Genomic DNA, 21,236 nt, shown 5'->3' on the forward strand with positions numbered 1-21,236 from the left:
TTTTGAGTCTCCTTTATTATTTCATTTACCCTTCCTAGCATCCGACTAGTTATTCTATGTTTGCTATTAAAAGCTTTTCTATCTGCCACCTCAAGTGTCCTTTCCATTTCCTTTGGAGCAATAGTAACACAAACAAATAATAACTCTTGAATTTTGATATGCTTATCTTCTTGCATTGCAGATAGTCTCCTAACATCTAACATATTGTATAATTCAGCCGGTATTTGATTTTCAATTTCTATTAAGGCTTTCTTATAAATATCCAAGTATAATAAGACTGCTTCCTCTACCTCTCTTTGTTCATCAGCCTCTAAATGATCATAGTAAAACTATACATTCTTTAACATGCCATCCTTAGTTATTTCCTCTAAATGATCATAGTAAAACTATACATTCTTTAACATGCCATCCTTAGTTATTTTATCTACTAATTATGCACAAGTTTTAGGTGGAACATTACCAGATTGAATAGCTATATCAGTGTCATTCTTCTTCTTCCTCTTTGCAGTACCGGATGCAACTGAAGTGGTTACTTTTGGTGCTTACTTCTGTGTTGGTATTTTGAATGTAACCTTCCTAATCGGTTTCTTTTTAGCTTCTACCTTTGTTTCCTCTATTTTCTTTCTTCCAACCCTCTTGAATGCCAACGGTGTGTCATCCTCAGATTCAGACTCTGCTGTAACAAGCTCAATATGTACTTCTGGATTCTTCCTCTTCTTGCCTTTCTTTGGAAAAACATCAATTAATGCTTTGATGTCCTGTGAGACCTTCTGAACAAATTTGCTAGCCTTTCCTTCTTGCTTCTCTCTCTTCTTTCGGTTGAACTCTATTTCAACCTCATGTGTTTTCTGTTGTGCAGTACCATAGGGCTTCTCTGCCTCATCAATAGGTGCATCAATCAACATTTTTGCATAAGCATCAAGGATATGTGCATCCACTTCATATCCCATTTCCTCAATCCAAATATTTCAGGGCTTAACCACTTCCATAAGTGTTTCATCCTTATTCACCATGAAGCATATGTCAGTTGAATATTTTTCTACAATATGCTTAGGAACCCTTACCCTAGACTTCATAGATTTCTGGAATGCTTTGAAATATCCTCATACCTTATCATCTCTTTCACTGCCTAGAGAAACAGTTGACTATTTCAATTGTCTCCCTACCGGGATGTCAAATGCCCATTGCCTTTTACCAAAACCAGGTGTATCATTCATGAAAAATAACATTAAGTAGACTATTAAGTTGCCATACCAAAAGGTTCCCTTGTTTCTCCCTTAATCTTTCCTAGGTTTATTAATAACTCATCTAACATTCAACTGCATAGATCCAATTTCACATTTTCTCTCATCATTTTGTATGCAGCAAGAATGCAGGAACTGGAAACAGAATTCAGTCAGTTTGACTGAGTTACCTTATACCTGATGATTATGCTACCAAATCTGATGTCCGTGTCGGTAATAGTGCTTAGTCTCGTAGATCTCCTGTCAGATGTCGCGTCACTGATTTTGTTCATGAAATCATTCAAAACTTTCTATCTGGATGTTTCCCAACTAATGGTAAACCAGTGATTTCCTAGATGACTTCCTTAGTGATCTTGTAAGGTCTATCTAACTAGATAAACTCCCCATGTACTCTACTCAAAACATACCTAATTATCTCATCTTCGAATTCTGGGATGTCCAGAATGCCGGTAACCCTAAGTCTTCAATGTGTTTGTATGTTGGTTTGATCTTTCTAGATTCTCCCATCAGCTCACTCATGTACATGGCCTTTATTTCAGATGTTCCCAAGTCCTCTATGTGACAGTGTATGTATGCCCTGACATCTTCAACATAAACAACTCCCTCCATAACACAGGAAAATGCTCCAACTGAATCTTCTTGGGTAGCCACATGTGGATACCGCTTGAAAATTGGCCTAGGGCGGTCCTTGACCTCTACTACAGTTGGGTTTGCAACAAAGATAGGAATAGATGATGATCTTGCTTCCATGTTTAAAGACAAATATCTGTTGATCACTTTCGGTGAAAACCCTTAACAAATTCTTCCAGTCGTCAGTGAAATCGCTCAAGAAGAAATCTGATTGCTTTGAAATACGTGGATCTCTCTTAGTCGCTCTTAATCACTCTGAAATTGCTCTAAATGCAAGGTGATCAATAATGAAGTGAATTCAATCTTTTATCCTCTGAGAAAAACTCTCATCTTCCATTAACATAAATGGCTGCCAATGAAAGATACCGGATCTCAAACAGAACATATCCATGTCAGATAAGCATCTCCAATGTCTGGAACATCTTCCAGAACCTCTTCCCAGGGCATATGAAACATCTTCATGAATTTTGCCTACCCCTAAGGCATCTATCTTAGTTACCGGGTGAGCTACCTGTCGGTGCAGGAGCAACCTCCTCTGTCGGATAAGTAATCGTTGCATTTCCATATGATGATTATTATTCAGTCTTCCTAACCCATCTCTGAGTATGATGTTGCCAGATTTCACTAACCTTATCTTTCCCTTTCTCATTTGATTCTCCATTACCAACTGGTGGATTTTTGCTTCTACAAAATTTAGCAATATGTTCAACCTCATTACATGCATAACATGTAACATTGTTCCTTTGAATTTCTTTTCTAAAATCGATGAAATTGCTTGACCTGCACTGATTAGCCATAAGTCCAAACTTTCCACATACATAGCATTTAACATTCATTCTGCAATCTTCTATCTTATGACCATAATTATTACATTTAGAACATTTACCGAGAGAAGAATCAGGGTTTTGATTTGCTCTGTTTCTACATTGTCTAGCCATGTGGCCAAATCTATTTCAAACAAAACATCTACCATTAAATTTATAAGCATTAAATTGCCTTACCGGTGCCTTATAGTTTTGATCTTCATTAGCAGTACCAGAACTCCGTCCTTGCTCAAATCCAAGTCCACTGGAATCTCCAATCTTCCTTTGTCTCTTCAATAACTCATCTAGCTATGCTGAGCTAATCTTGAATTTTTCTTTATACTCACTTGTAGTAAAATATTCTCTTAGAATTATCATTTGTCTCTCAAGCTCTTGTTCATTACTCTAGGATTGTACTAAATCAGTTCTTAACATATCATTCTCATGAACCAACCTACCACATTCTTCAAATTTGTTCTTCAGGGATACAACAAGATTTTCTTCCTTTTTCTTTCAGTCATGAATCTCCTTAGACATTCTCATAGTTATAACTTACATTTCATTTTTCATAGCCATGTTCTCCTGACTCGATTTTTGACATTGTTCCTTAAGTGCATCTTTGTCTTCATCATCTTGACTTTGCAAAAGTTCCTTCCTCCTAGGATGAACAGATGATAACCTCTCTTGTAGGACAAGAATGAATTCCTTAGCAGAATTCTATTCATCTTGTAGCTTTAAGTTCTTCAACCTTTCAACATCATAATCTTCAAGTGCCATCTCAAGTTGCTTCTCAAAATTCATATCCATGGATTCTGGATTCTGGATCTTCCTTAAGCTATTAAACTTCCTCCGAGGCACAAGACTCTTATACCAATTGTTGGAATCCAATAACACTGAGAGGGGGGGGGGGGGGGTGAATCAATGTTATACTAGAATGATCAATTTTAGTCTTATTAAAACATGCATACACCAATTGGTATACCGGTACATACAAAATTGAAAGAAGTAAAGCAACCAATAAGCCAATCACATAAATAAGAATCATAACACACAGATTTATACGTGGAAAACCTCAAAGAGGAAAAACCATGGTGGGATTTGTGACCCACAATATCAATCCACTGGCCATATGAAGAGATATTACAAAATATAAGGGGCATGCACTTGTAGGAAGGCTTATAGCCTAGAGCACATTGCTCAATCACAAAAGGAGTCTCACTGACTACAAATAAATCCAGACTACAATCCGGAGAAGTGTTGAACTGCTAAGATAACATCTTCTATGCCAGAATACAGTTTCGATTTAAGCTCTGTCTCTTCCAGCCTAAAATCCTAAACCCTTTACCGAAATAACCCTTACATAATATCCTCACATACATAATCTCTCTGATATATTTCGCATTGTATCACATTCGCATATCCATAATCTCCTATGTGTAAAATGATCTTAATCCAACTGACCTATATACCCTATACAACTTATCGGCTTACAAAGGTATTTACAATATCAAATTACATTTCGGCTAGATAACATGAATGCATAAATATTAAAAATAATTGCCGATGTTAGATCTAAGAGATGTCGGCCTCCAATACCGATAACCATATTCTAAACAATGTTGGCCTGCATTGCCGGTAACCAAAGAAATCCTTCTATCCTGCCAGTGCCGATGCCGGTGAAGTTCCTGTCGGTACACAACTGAACCAAAACATGAAGCTGGAATAAGATACCATGTTTCCATCAATGACAACAAAGTGAAACCAACCAATTGAGTGTTAATTGTCAACAATTTCTTCATTGATTTGTTGTTGAATTTCATTATAGATCTAGGGTTTTGTGGTTGGAACTAGGGTTTGCAATATTTAGTGTTCAAATTCAACACATTCATTTTGGCACACCCTATGGGACTCTTGTCCCTTTCTTTTAACATTTTCTTTGAGTTTTTAGTGTTTTCAAATTTGCAAGTCGAATTTTATATCAAATTTTGAATGATTCCACGTTTTTGGTAGTTTCTATTGCATTTTTGTATCTTCTGTCAAATTTTGATTCTTACCGCGTGTACACTTTTTTATTTTGACATGTCTATGCTAACTCCTAATGAATTTCTATTCTATGTTGTTGTGTCTATGTTTTTGTAGGTATATTGAGCTTTTGGAGTTGCTATTCATTTGTTGAATGCCCCTTTCATTACTTCATGTCATTATCTTCCTCTAATCTTTGTGTTTGTAGATTGGGGGTTATTATTAAAGCTACTAATCCACTTTGTTTTGCATGGTTAGTTAGGTGTGTATTTGTGATTTCATAAAATAGATCACATTTCAATTTGGTGCATTTTAAAAAGATTTTTGTTTAAAGCGTCTTGTGCGCTTGCATACTTTGTGTTGTAGAACCCTAAGGTGTTTGTGCAAGTATCCTCTCCCCTTGCCTTTGTGGACCTTGGGTGTAAGAGAAACCACTACACATCTTTTTTTTATTTTTAGAGGGTCTACCTTTAGAGAAGTGGTCGCTCCAAGGGGGTGTTAGCAGCAACCAAGAAGGAAGACTGAGAGGGGGGGAGGGTGAATCAGTCTTCACCGAAATAAAAACTTTAAGCACAATAACAAATCTACCAAACTACAACAATAAAAGATAAACAAATTAACAACACAACACACAACACCAAGATTTTTGATTTAGAAAACTCGGTTAAGGGAGAAACTATGGTGCGAACCTACCCATAGTAAGATAATACTTTGCAATAGTATGTGAAAATATTACAATGGGGAATGCACATGCATTCAAGCACACTGCCTAGAGCTCATTGCTCAAAAGATATATGCTCGGAAGGATACAACCCTCAGGGAAGTCTCACTGACTTACAATATTATTTGGACTACAATCCGGAAGAAGTGAACTGAAAGAATAGCATCTCCAAATGCCTGATTACAGTTCCGATTAAGCACAGATGTCTGCCCTGCAACACCAATCTCACCTCAAACTCAACACTGAAGGATAAATTATTTTTTCACACACAAATCTCTCTTTAATAATGCAGACACAACATCAACACCCAAAATACATAAATAAATCACCTATATATACAATTCATCAACCTTGATAACAAGGTCGGCTAAACCCTCAACCCTCAATTACATCACACGATACAAAGATCAACTGCCAAACCAATATAATGATTTACATGACATAACATGAACCTAAATAAAATTCCCAAATGATAAACTCCACTAGAAATCATGCCAAGATCACCCACAACACGCTACACCACCAGACTAGGAAACACCAACAAGCACGTTAGAATCATCTGGAATAGTTGCACCAACATCACTTTTCAAATCTTCATCTATCAACGTCTAGAAGTTCAAGAACACAACCAATCAACAACTGTCACGAAGAAAGATAACTTGCAAAGAACCAAATCATGAACCATCCAAAATGAAGATACATAAGACCAACCAAAACAATATCACAAAGTATCAACACCAGATCTGATCACATTGGAATATACCAAAGGAAATATCAACCTCTACAAAATAGTGATCAACAAAATCAAACTACAAAACCGGATCTTAAAATCTTCCCAATCTCACTCGAATAAATCACAAGAATATGTTGACGTAAATAACAACACCATATCCTAGCAACAACAATGACCAACCATATCCAACAGGGGGATGACCCTAAGAAGTTTTTTCTTTGGGCCTCTATATAAAAGATTAAGGCGAAAGCCAAGGTCAAACTGGCAAGTACCTTGTTGATGGTGCCAATGTGAAAGGGTAAGTATCCACATTTATGTGAGGTATATTAATCTCAAAGTAGGGTTGGTTAAAGCCTTAAGTGGCTTGTTAGGCACTAGCAAGGCGTTAAGTCCTTGAACAACGACTTGAAACTTTATTTTAGAGGTCCACCCTATTGATTGAGTTTTACTGGTTTCACTCTTAGTTTAAAGGTATAACATCACACCTTGAAGCTACTCACCATATGGCTCCCTTAAGATGATACATACATCACCATCTTTGCATAAGCTATACATAGCTTTCCTAGGAGAGGGTGATTGTTTTATCCTTCTAGTCCTAGAGGCTCCTACCTATCCTCTCTTGCAAAGACAATATTGCAAAGCACCCCTTTAGGTGTTACACTTTTGAGTCAAAAGATATTCCAAGTGTGGATCTGAGTTTTCTACCATTGGACATTGACCTTAGGAATAGGGAGTGTTTGGAGTGAATTCTTTTATGATAAGACTAGTGAAAATTTGGGCTTTTAGGAGCCTAGGCCATTCCCTTATTATAATTAATCATACAACAACCATTGTGTCTTCTTGTTTACAATGTTTTCTTGCCATAGTAATCATTAAACAATTAGATTTGCTCACATTGATACCTAGATTCAAAATTCTAATTTGAACAAACATTAGGCAAAACACATTTTTCACCAGAGATACATATTTGGACATTATTGTTGTGTCAGTGGCACTCTATCATGTATCCGAGACATATTTTCATGCATCTAAGACATGTTATCATGTTTTTGGCTCAATAAAATTGCATATCTGAACATTATTGTTGCGTATTTGGACATTATTGTCGTGTATCTAGATATTTTTAATGCATACGTTGCTTATATCATGATGTATTTGGTATCTTTATGCATATTTAGTCACAGAGATTGAAAGATTCTTGATTGATTCCTTAGGATTTCCAGTAAGTCAAGTATTATGTCACATTATTGTCTTTCCATTTTTAGTCCATTCAGACCTTCATTCGTCCAAAAATATCAACATTGCCAAAGTTAAAAAGTTGTATTGTTGTCCTCACTATCTTGCAATCAAAACTTTGTTATCACTAGGTGGTTTTCCCTCTGAGATCTATCATCTAGGCTGGAGTTATAGTTTCTTGAGGTAGGATACCTTACCTTTGAATTTCTCATCTTCTAGGAAGTCATATCTTTCTTAAGCTATCAATTTGTGGCTATTTATCATAGTCCTAATCCTATCATCATTTGAAACCTTATTTTAGGACTTTTGCAAGGTAAACTCTCAACTTTTTGTGAATGTCATATCTTTCCTCATCCATCATCCTTGGTCATCCATTCATTTGCCCAAGTCGAATCTTCTCCTTTATATGGTTAAAACTAGAGCCCAAAGACTTGGATGTGAAGCCTAGGAAGCTCTAAGTGTTGGAAATTGACACTCATTTGATTGGTTTCATATGTTGTCATTGATGGCAACATGTTCCAGCTTCATTCTTTGGCAACATGTTCTGGCTTCATTCTTTGGTTTGGTTGTTCACCAACAGACACTTCACCAACATCGACACTGACAAGTATCTTCACCGGTAGGAAGGATTCTATGGGTACCGACATTGAACGCTGACATGAATTACATTCAGGGTACCGGTATAGGAGGCCGACATCATTGGTAGATCCAGAAATCATCATTTCATTTTGATATTTATGTATATATGTAATGAGTCAACATGTATAATCATTTTGTAATTATTTATGTAAGCCGACATGAGTCATGAAGGATTGTAAGGGTATATAGGTCAGTTGATTAGATCATTTTGTTATATGTAAGAATGTGTTGAGAGATATGTTAGAATATGATGGAAATATTTGTAATTGAGGATGTTGTAATGCAAAGGTTATTCTGGTAAAGGGTTTAGGGTTTCAGAACCGAAACAGTCAAAGCTTGAACCGAAACTCTATCAATCATAGCAGATGCATTAAATGAGTTTAGTTATATGTTTTCTTATTCAAAGTTACTGTAGTCAGTGAGACTCCTTTGTATTGAGCAGTGTGCTTTAGGCTGTAAGCCTTCCTGCATATGGAGGCCCCCATATTATGTAATATCTTTTCATATGGCCAATGGATTGATATTGTGGGTCACAAATCCCATCGTTGTTTTTTCTCTTTGAGGTTTTCCACATAAAATTCTCCGTGTTATGGTATTCCTTTGTGTAATTGGCTTATTGATTGCTTTACTACTTTCAATTATATATGTACCAGTTTACGAGTTGGTGAATGCATGTTATAATTAGGTTAAAATTAAACATTCTGGTAGAACACTGATTCACCCCCCCTCTCAGTGTTCTTAGATTCCAACAATTGGTATCAGAGCCTTGTGCCTCAGAGGAAGTCTAATAGCTTGAGGGAGATCCTAAATTCAGAATCCATGGATATGAGTATGGAGAAGCAACTTAAGATAGCACTTGAAGATTATGATGCTGAAAGGATGAAGAACTTGAAGTTACAAGATGAATTGAATTCTACCAAGGAATTCATTCTTATCGTACAAGAGAGGCTGTCATCTGTTCAAGCTAGGAGGAAGGAACTTCTGCAAAATCAAGATAATAAATAGAAAGATGCTCTTAATGAATGATGTCAGAAGCTGAGTCAAGAGAACATGGTCATGAGGAATGAAATGCAAGCCCTAACTATGAGGATGTCAAAGGAGATTGAAGACAGGAAAATGAATCAAGAAAACCTTGAGAGATCTCTAAAAGATAGATTTGAAGAATGCATTCGGTTAGTTCATGAAAATGATATGTTGGGAACATAATTAGTGCAATCCCAAAGAAATGAACAAGAAATTGAAAGACAATTGATAATTCTAAGAGATGATCTGACTATTGCAAGTGAGTACAAGGACAAATTCAAAGTTAGTTTAGCACATCTTGATGAAATATTGAAAAGTCAAAGACAAAATGGAGATTCTAGTGGACTTGGATTTGAACAAGGTCAAAGCTCTGGTACTGCAAATGAAGATCAAAACCAGAAGATATCGGTAAGGTAGCTTAATGCTTACAAATTTAATGGTAGATGCTTTTTTTGTAATAAATTTGGTCACATGGCTAGGCAATGTAGAAATAGAGCAAATCAAAACTACAACTATACTCTCGGTCAATGTTCTAATGTAATAAGTATGGTCATAAGACAAAAGATTGCAGAATGAATGTTAAATGTTATGCATGTGGAAAATTTGGACATATGGCTAATCAGTGCAGGTCAAGCAATTATACCGGTTATAGAAAAGCAATTCAAAAGAACAATGTTACATGTTATGCATGCAACAAGATTGGACACATAGCTAAGTTTTGTAGAAGCAAAAATTCACTAGTTAACAATGATGGATCAAATGATAAAGGGAAAGAAAAGGTCAATGAAATCCGACAAGATCATATCAAGAAATGGGTCAGGAAGTCAGATGATCAATCAGCAGATGGGAATGCTCTGGTTACTCAACCGACAGAGGAAATTGCTCCTGCACCAGTAGGAAGCTCATCTGGTAACTAAGGCAGATGCCTTAGGGGTAGGCAAAATTCATGAAATATTTCTTAAGCCCCGGGAAGGAGTTCTGGAAGATGTTCCAGACATTGGAAAAGTTTATCCAGTATGGAGATGTTCGATCGAGATCCAGTATGTTCCACCAGAAGTTATTCATATCAATGACGGATTAGGGTTTCTTGAAGGTTAAAAGGTTGAATTCACTTTATTTTTTATCACCTTGCATTCAGAGCAATACAAACCGAGTCTAAGACGATTCAATGCAATCAGTTATCTTCTTCAGTGATTCCACTAGCGATCAGAATAATTATTTAGGGTTTCACCGACAACCGTTTCTTAGGTACTTATTAAAATCATCTTTCATCATGGAAGCGAGATCAACCTCTAAACTTAATTTTATTGCAAATCCAATTGTTGTCGAGGTTAAGGACCGTCCTAGGCCAATTTTCAAGCAATGTCCACATATTGCCACCTTGGATGATTTAGTTGGCGCATTTTCCTGTGTTCGGGAAGGAGTTGTTTATGTGGAAGACATCATAGTATGCATTCACTACCACATTGAGGATCTAGGTACCAGTGACATCAAGAGCATGTATATGAGCGAGTTAATGGGAGACTCTAGAAAGATCAAGTCCAAGTATAAGAACATCCAGGATATAGGGTTTACTGGCATTCTCGATATCCCTGAATTTGAAGATGAGATCATCATATATGTATCAAGCAGAGTTCATGGAGAGTTCATTTGGTTGGACAGACCTTATAAGATCACAAAGGAGGCCATTAGGGCCATCACCGGTTTGCCGCAGATTGGTCAACGTTAGAAGAAGAAGATTTCAAATGATTAGGTTAACAAATTCACCGGTGCAACATCTGATTGGTGATTGATGAGGGTCAGCATCATTACTGATAGAAATATCAGATTTGGTAGCATGATCATTGGATACAAGGTAACTCAATCCAATCGTCTCAATTCTATTTCTAGCTCCTACATATATGTCGTACATAAGATTATGAGGGAAAATGATAAGATAGATCTCTGTGGATGGATTTTAAGTGAGTTGTTAATTAACCTTGGGACGATCAAAGGACAAAAAAAGGGGAAATTCTGGTATGGGAATATTATTTTCTGCTTGATTCTATTTTTCATTAATGAAACTCCCAGTTTTGGGAAGAGACAGTGGGTATTTGATATCCCAGTAGGCAAACAATTGAAACAATCTATTGCTACTTTGGATAGTCAGCGAGATGATAAGGTTTGGGGTTACTTCAAGGCATTTTAGAAGGCAATGAAATCTAGAGAGAGGGTTCCTAAAAAATTTGTTGAGAAATACTCAACCAAGATATGTTTATGGTTAAAAAGGATGAAACCTTAATGGAAGCAGTTAAACCCCGGAAGATATGGATAGAGGTAATGGGATATGAGGTTGATGCTAAGATTCTAGATGCTTATGCCAAGATGTTGATAGATGCTCCTATTGATGAGACTAAAAAATCCTTTGGTACTGCAAAATAGAAGAAGCAAGAGGTTCAAACCAAATTCAATCAGAAGAAGAGGGAGAAACAATAAGGCAAGGCCAACAAATTTGTTGAACATGTATCTTAGGACATCAAGGCCTTAATGGATGTTGTTCTGAAAAAAGGAAGGAAGAGGAAAGAGTCTAAAATCTTCATTGAGCCTATTCCATCAGACTCTAGAACTGAAGATGACACTCCTTTAGCATTTAAGAGGGTATTGAGGAAGAAATGTGAGGAGTATAAGGAGGAAGAAAGGAAGCAACCGGTAAGGAAGGTCACAATCAAGGTACCGACAAAAAAAAGATCTCCAAAGGAAACACCTTCTGCTCCATCTGGTACTGGTAGAAAGAAGATGGATGACACAGACCTTGCTATTGTATCCGGTAATGTAACTATTATCCCACCCAAGACTTGTGCAGAATTAGTAGATGAAATAAGTAAGGATGGTATGTTGAAAAATGTACAATTCTATTATCAACACTTAGATGATGATGAGCAGAGAGAAATTGAAGAAGCAGTTTTGTTATATCTGGATATATTTAAGAAATCTTTGTTGGAAATTGAGAAGGAAATACTGGCATAACTATATGACAACCTAGATGCTAGGAGATTATCAGCTATGGAGGAGGACAAGCACTTAAAAATTCAAGAGTTATTGACTACTTGTGGATCAATTACTCCAAATGAGTTGAATATGACACTTGAAGTTGCAAACAAAACAATTTTTCAAAGCAAACACATAATAGCTAGTCTTATGTCAGGTAGGGTTAATGAAATAATCACTGAGACTCACAAGGCATGGGTTCAGTTTGTTGTTGAAAACCTTGGTTTCTACACTTCACCGAAAGCTAAAACAAACACTACTGACATCCTGATTAAAGGGAAATGCAAAGGTATTGTAGGTACCCCACCTACAATTTTGAAATATAATAAGGTATTGGATGTAGAGCCCTCAGTAGAATCTAATGTATAGGACACAAAGGTGATACCGACAAATATGGAGAAAGAAGCAAATTCATAGAGTGTATAGGTCACAAATGTTGAGGACAATAGTCCTTTGGATCAGAATGTACATGTTAAGGTCACAATTCATGTGGAACCGACAGTAACTGATACTCCACCAAGTGGTGAAGCCACCAGTGCAAAAGAGGAAGTTATTAAAGTTAATCAACCATCAGAGGAGAAGAAAGAGGAATCCGGAAAGGAACCAGTAGTGAGCACATTATTGTTTTCAATTGACACCTCACAGGTAGAGCAAAAGAGCATAACTGAGATGAGTTCTACTGAGCTCATGATGATCGTTGCTTAGAAGATGATGAAGGTAAAATCAGTGGACAAAAGAATAATTGATCAATCAATCCCAATTTTGCATAGACTTGTCCTAGAGTGCCATTTTGATAAAGGAGCAAGCCTATCCAACAAGCTCAAAATAATAACTGAGCACATTTCTAAGGATTTTCAATCATTGTAGTAGATATCTAACCGACAAGCATTGGAGAGATTCACATAAGCTAAGAGAACTACCTTTGATCAGATGATTGAATCAGAGAAGAAAGAGATTTCTGACAAACTGAAGTTAATTGATAATGCTTTAAGGAAATGTACTAATATATACAGAGTATGCTGTAACACAGGATTCCTTACTGTAGATATAGATAAAATTATAACAACACAGGATTCTCAAGAGAAATTTGTAGGTATAGTCAATTCTTTGACTACATCTATTAATGGACAAATTTTGGTATTAGAAGCTCAAGTTTCAGCTCTTGAAAGAGAAAAAGATAAAATCATAAGGAGAGATAAAGGGCTCAGAAGATTGGTGAGTCCCTAGTCGGACTCTTTGAGTGTACATAAGAAGGAATGCATTGATATGGTTGGTAGGCCCACACCGATAGAGCTTAAATAGAAAGATTCCTATGCTCACATGCTTAATGGACTTGTATCTATTTCTGACACATTCAAATCTGGTTGGGACACTTATCCAGAGCTTTTGGAGAAAGCCTATCCAAAAATTTTCAAGTATATTCAACTCCGATAAGGTGTTTTGGGACACATTCTTTGTACAAAATTTCATTCTTCATCCTGGTTTTTGGTTTTTTTTTTCACATTGATGTCAAAGGGGGAGGTATAGGTGAAAAATATATTCTTAACATCAGGAGATATGGAGTATTTGTACAGATCATGATCATAGATGGATATTCAGCTCAGGGGAAGCAGTCTTAGGGTGAAACCGACAGATGGAAACCATTATCATTTTTCACATGAGTGTTACCATCAATGCCAAAGGGGGAGATTGTTGGAAATTGACACTCATTTGATTAGTTTCATATATTGTCATTGATGGCAACATGTTCCACCTTCATTCTTTGGTTTGGTTGTTCACCGATAGACACTTCATCGGCACCGGCACCGGCACTGACACTGACACCAACAAGTATCTTCACTGGTAGGAAGGATTCTATGGGTACCGACATGAATTACATTTAGGGTACCAGTATGAGAAGCCGACATCATTGGGAGGTTCGGCAATCGACATTTCATTTTGATATTTATGTCTATATATAATGAGATGACATGTATAATCATTTTATAATTATCTATGTAAGCCGACATGAGTTATGAAGGATTGTAAGGGTATATAGGTCAGTTGATTAGATCATTTTGTTATATGTAAGAATGTGTTGAGAGATATGTTAGGATATGATGGAAATATTTGTAATTGAGGATGTTGTAATGTGAAGGTTATTCCAGTAAAGGGTTTAGGGTTTCAAAACCGGAATAGTCAGAGCTTGAACCAGAACTCTATCAGGCATAGAAGATGCATTAAATGAGTTCAGTTTTATGTTTTCTTATTCAAAGTTAAAAATTCAGTTAAAAATTCAATCAATATCAGTTTTATACATTTCAAATTTTAACAAAACATGTTAATCACAATGAATCATAAACTTATATATATATATATATATATATATATATATATATATATATATATATATATATATATATATATATATATATATACATATATATACATATATACATATATATACATATGTATACATATATATACATATGTATATATATATATATGTATATATATATATGTATACATATGTATATATATGTATATATGTATATATATGTATATATATATATATATATACATATGTATACATATATACATATGTATACATATATATATATATACATGTATATATATATATATGTATACATATATATACATATACATGTATATATGTATATATGTATATACATGTATATATGTATATACATGTATATATATATATACATGTATATACATATGTATATACATGTATATACATATGTATACATATATATATATATATATATATACATGTATATGTATACATATGTATACATATATATATACATGTATATATATATACATATATACATACATATACATGTATACATTTATATATATATATATATATATATATATATATATATATATTTATATGTATACATGTATACATATAACTATAGATGTATACATGTATATATACATGTAAACATGTATATATACATGTATACATACATACATACATATATATATATATATGTATACATACATGTATACATCTATACACACACACATATGTATATATATGCATATATGCATACATGTATACATATACATACATATATACATGTATACATGTATATATATATATATATACATGTATTTATATATACATGTATACATGTATTTATAATACATACATATATACATATATGCATGTATATATATATATATATATATATATATATATATATATATATATATATATAAGTTTATGATACACACATAAATATGTGTGTGTATGTATATGTATATATACATACATATACATATATATACATATATATATGTATATATATGTATATGTATGTATGTATATATGTATATGTATATATATGTATATGTATATATATGTATATGTGTGTGTATATGTATGTATATATATATATTATTTATATATATGTATAATTATATAGATGTGTGTGTGTACATATATGTATGTATATACGTGTATATATGTATATACATATATATACATTTATGTATATACATATATGTATATATAGATATATATATATACGTGTATATATGTATATACATATATATACATATATGTATATATAGATACACACACACACAATATTAATTAATATTATAAAAAAACTTAAATAAAAAAAAAAAATGAAACTGTTCTTTGTTGCCACGCAAACCTTACAAAAAGGAAAGGGGCAGTGCCTGTGTGGACCACAACGTGGTCCACAGCCACCGTGGCCCCCCATGGCAGTGGGGAAGTCATGTCTCCCCACACCATGGGGTCCATGGCCAACGAACCCCCAATACAATAAAAAATATTTTTTTAATATATATATATTTTTTTCCTTTTTATTTTTTAAACCAATAACCCTGCTAAAATTAAGAACCCAGAAAAATATTTTTCTTTTGCTAGTTAAAATAAAATGAAAACCCAGTAAATTATTTTAAATTTTCTTTTGACAACAATTTTTTTTTAAATAGGGTTTTGAAACACAACATAGGGAAACTACAAACGCTAATTCAAATTTCCTTCAAACACAACCCAAAAACTTAACAAAGAGTAGATTTTAAACCAAGATTTTACAAAGATAAAAGTTTCAATACACCAACCTGGTAAGCTTTCCAGGAAGACAAAGTTTGGAGATGAGCAAGCCTCCAACTTCAAACCAGAATCCCCAACCACAATTTCTCTAGCCAAAATCACACACACATAAATTTTTTCCCCAATTTGCAGAATGAAGCAATTTTGAAATTTTTTACCTTAAATTGAAGGTGCGAGCTTTGAGGGTCAAACCTAGATGTTGTAGAATGTGCACGGGCTCCATGGATAGTTGTCCATCCTCGACCTGCAATGCGTTCCAATCAAGAAGATGGGTCACATCAGGATGATAAGGTCTAAGAACAGAAACATGAAAGACATCATGGATGCGGGATAGGCGCGATGGCAAGGCAAGATGGTAGGCAATAGGTCCTATCCTCTCAAGGATCTCAAAATGGCCAACAAAATGAGGCACCAACTTAGAACCCTTTCCATACTAGATCAGACTCTTTCGTGGATGCACTCTCAAGAATACTCGGTTGCCAACAGAAAATTGACGATCCACGCTATGAGCATCGACATACTTCTTCTGCCTATCCTGTGCTGCTACCAAATGCTAATGAATTTGCTCAACCTATTGCTCCATCTTTTGAAGCATATCCAGTCCTTTACGCACCCTATCCTCTAACCAATCCCAACTCAAAGGAGTACGACATAGACGACCATACAATGCCTGGAAGGGAAACATACCTATGGAGGTATGATATCTATTGTTATAATCAAACTCCACAAGATAAAGATATTCCTCCCAGCATGACTATTGGTCCATAACATACATGTAAAGCATGTCCTCCAAAACTTGATTCACACGCTCGGTCTGACCATCGGTCTCTAGGTGATAAGATGAACTAAAGTTCATCCGGGTCCCTAAAGCATGCTGAAGTGAGGTCCACAATGATGAAGTAAAGACATGATCTCTATCTGAAATGATCTGCCTAGGAATCCCATGAAGCCTCACCACATCTTCCATGAAAACTTGTGTCACCATTGTTGCTGTATAAGAGGATTGAAAATGAACAAAATGAGAAACTTTGGTCAATCTATCAATAATGACCATGATGGCATCATGACGACGTGAAGAAATTGGCAACCCAACTATGAAATCCATGGAAATGATGTCCCATTTCCAATCTGGTATCAAATTAGGTTCTAAAACCCCTGCAGGGTGTTGATGCTCTGCCTTCACCCACTGACATTCTAAACACTTCGACACAAAATAAGCAATGTCATGTTTCATTCCAGCCCAATGATATGTCTAGCATAGATCAACGTGCATCTTCTTGACACCAAGATGTGCCAAGTAAGGTGCACAATGGGCCTCAGTCATGATCAAAGTACAAAGTCCATCCAATGGAGGTACATAGATCCACCCAAGATGTCGAAGGAGACTCTCTGCCTCAAGGTTATATCCAGAGTATCTACCCTCTAGTGGTTTTCCAGTCTCAATCACGAATCTAACCTCTTGATACCAGGTTTCCCGAGGAAGAATCCCAAGGATTCTCTCTCTCAAATCCACCCCAAGGGACAATGTTGTAACCTCATGTTGTCTACGACTCAAAGCATCTGCCACTACATTTTCTTTCCCCTGAATATATCAAACCTCAAAATCATACTCTTAGAGGATTCCATCCATCTTCACTGTCGAGCATTCAAGTTTGACTGCGTGAAAATGTACTACAAACTACGGTGATCACTGTACAACTCAAACCAATGCCCTAACAGAAAATGTCACCACCTGACTAAAGAATGAACTAAATCTACCAACTCTAAATCATTAACTGGATAGTTCAACTCGTGGTCCTTGACTTTGCGAGACTCATAGGCTACCACACAACCATCCTGCATAAGAATTGCTCCTATACCTTCTAGAGAGGCCTCAGTACAAACCATGAAATCTTTGGATGGATCAGGAACTGCCAAAATCAGTGCACTAACAAGGAGTTCCTTCAAAGTACAAAAATATGCCTCACACTGTTTCAACCAAACAAACTTCTTCCCTTTCCTCTGAAGAGAAGTGATCAGGTGACCTATCTGGGAAAAAATATGAAAAAAGCGACGGTAATATCCGACCAATCCCATAAAACTTCGAACCTCAAAAACATTAGTCGGCGCTGGCCAATCTACAATGGCTTGGATCTTAGAATGATCCATGGATACACCTTCTCCTTAAACCACATGACCAAGATAGTTCACCTCAGATTGGAAGAAATCACACTTAGCCAAGTTGGCATAAAGTTGATTCTCCCTCAAGAATTGCAATACCTGTCACAAGTGGCCCTCATGCTTTTCCATAGTTCTAGAATAAATCAAAATATCATCCAAGAATACAAGGATGAAACGATCAAGGTAGGTGCGGAAAACCCCATTCATGAGGCTCATGAAAACTGAAGGTGTGTTCGTCAAACCAAATGGCACCACTGTGAACTCATAGTGACCATAACGAGTACGAAAAGTCATCCTATGAATGTCTACATCATGAATATGCAGTTGATGATACCTATATTTCAGGTCTATTAGGACTCATTAAAATTGAGTCAAGTTTAGAGGCCCAATTCAAAATTTTGCTCTACATGTCAGAAAAGTATCTAAATAAGTCAATTTGAATGGCCTAGTTGGAGAGAGGGAAAGTGGAGCCAGTTGATTTTCAGAGGGTAAGGCTCGAGATTCATGTCCCACACCTTTCATTTGGCCTATTCAGTGATGTGAAACTTTTAGAACTCAGTTTGGATCAGTTTACCAGGTACCCATTTCGAGGGGTGAGCTGAAAGTGCATTTTAGGCACAAATGCAGATTTTATTGAGTAGCCTACTTTGAGTGTTTGTATCTTTTGCCCTGTTGATTTTCATGAAAAAATTCAAAATGGATTCAATTGTATGCATAAATGTGAGATAGTCTACAAAATTTCAAGTCTTGACGAATCCATTTGCTCAGTTTTTGAAGCCAAATCTATTTGCAGTTTGTGTGAGTTGACTAGTCCCTGTTTCGACAGCTAGTTGGAGCCTTGTTTCGCATAAGTGTAAAAGTTGCCTCAGTAATTTTTATGACATAATGTTTGTTTTAGGATAATTTTGGTATAAATTATGAGCTACGTTTCAAATTTCAAGCCTCTGTCAATCCGTTTGATCGATTTTCAAAAGGGTTCATTTAGCCATCATTTTCAGTTATCCGTACTTTCAGTGCTATATCAGTTAACGTAGCTATTTTTATGAGCGCGCCATTTGCATCCAGTTAGACTTTTGGTCAAACCAAGAATTCAAAGATTTAATATGTACTTCAAGGTACCTGTGTTCCAAATTTGAGGGCCTGCGGAGGTCGTTTGGTATTTTTGAGAAAGGCATCATGTATTGCCAAAACATTGACTTCATCAGGTCCGCAGTGTCGACAAAGCTAGTTTGTCATTTTCGTCGATTAATATCTCTTTACTCGAGACTCATCTTGAGAAACCATTTGGTAGATTTCATGCTTGTATATCAGAGTACACGCCTGTCAGACAACGAGGTCCAGAAAGGTGTTTTGACTACTTTAAAAATTACGTCTTCGTGATTAAATGTGAAAATGCAGCGTAATTGCTTGAAGGTTGCAAAATTCAGTCTGATGATCCGAAAATGATGTCGATCATTTCCAGAGGTGTGTTTAAGGTGTCATGCCCAAACTTTTGGGCACAAACGGAATAATTTTTTTTTTTTTAAATACTTAACCTAGTACGACTAACTTAATTAAAATAATGCAAACTAGTTTGTTCTCAACTATGTTTTAAATAAATCAAGCAACTAAATTAATAAGGCGATAAATAACCTAAGTTATAAGTGAGCTAATATTTCTCCAGAAGAGTTATCGCTAATCTTTTATTAATAAAAGAATTAGACTCCCTTAGCAATTAATCCCAAACTAAATATATAATCTCTAAAATTAATTGTCCAATAATCTCTTATAGTTCTTTAACTACTTAGGGTCTAAAATTAATACCCTAACTCCCAGATTTAAAATAAATCTATTAAATAAAATATTCATTAATTTAAAAAGGGTCTAATAATTTTCAGAATAGAGGGCCAACTTGACACACATGGTCATTTTAATCCCCTAAGGTTCATCCTCCCAAGAGTACAAAATCTTTTTATTAAAATGCTTCTACATTCTTTAAATAAATAAAAGAGCATTACTTAGTTTTACAACTAACTAATTTGATTTCAAACAAATATAGAAGTTAAATTATATATATATATTCCAAAGAGAAAGGGGGGAAAAACTTTTATTTTATTTTATTATTTTACCCCCCTATTTTTTTTTTATCTCCCACACACACATCTTATTTTAAAAACCTAAATGTGTTTGCCCTAACCCCAAAATAGGGTTAGGGCATGTGTGTAAAAACAACATTCATACTTTCCCCTTTTTTTTTTGTGTGTGTGCTGTGTGTGTGTATGTCTCTTTTTTTTGTGAGTGTGTGTGTGCAGGTGCGGACGTGGCCAAAGGAGAGAGAGCGGCGTCCATTTTTTTTTATCGCTAGCGACGCACAGGGCCGAACAGGGAGCTTTTCCCATGGTGGAGGAAGGGAGGCGGCGAAAACGGAAAACGACGTGAGGAGCGGTGTTCGGCGGCGGCGGGAAATTTACCCCAGGCGCCACTGTGTTTATCCACAGTGCGGCCGAGCGCCGTCCACTATGGGTAAACATAGTGGTGGCCGAGAGCCACCACCACTATGGTTGCCTGCAGTGGAAGACCCGGTGCCATTCACTATGGTTTCCCACAGTGGCGGCGCTGAGCCCTCCACTGTGCGCAGCCACAGTGGGAGCACAGCCGCGCCATCCCCTGTGCTTACAGGGGTTCGGCCTTCACCGAACATGGTGAAGCTAACTTTTCTTTTATTAATTTTTTTTTTTTTTGTGTTTAAAAATAAACTAGGGTAAAACAAAAATAACATTAGCATATAATTATATATATATATGTATATATACCCCTTTTTTTTTTGGAAGCTTAACAAGTAATAATTCTTTTTTTTTTTTAGACCTGATTTATTTATTTATATATATATATATACTGAAATATACATTTAAAAATATGTCTT

This window comes from Cryptomeria japonica, chromosome 7 (assembly GCF_030272615.1).
Source record: "Cryptomeria japonica chromosome 7, Sugi_1.0, whole genome shotgun sequence".
In the NCBI taxonomy this organism is placed as follows: Eukaryota; Viridiplantae; Streptophyta; class Pinopsida; order Cupressales; family Cupressaceae; genus Cryptomeria; species Cryptomeria japonica.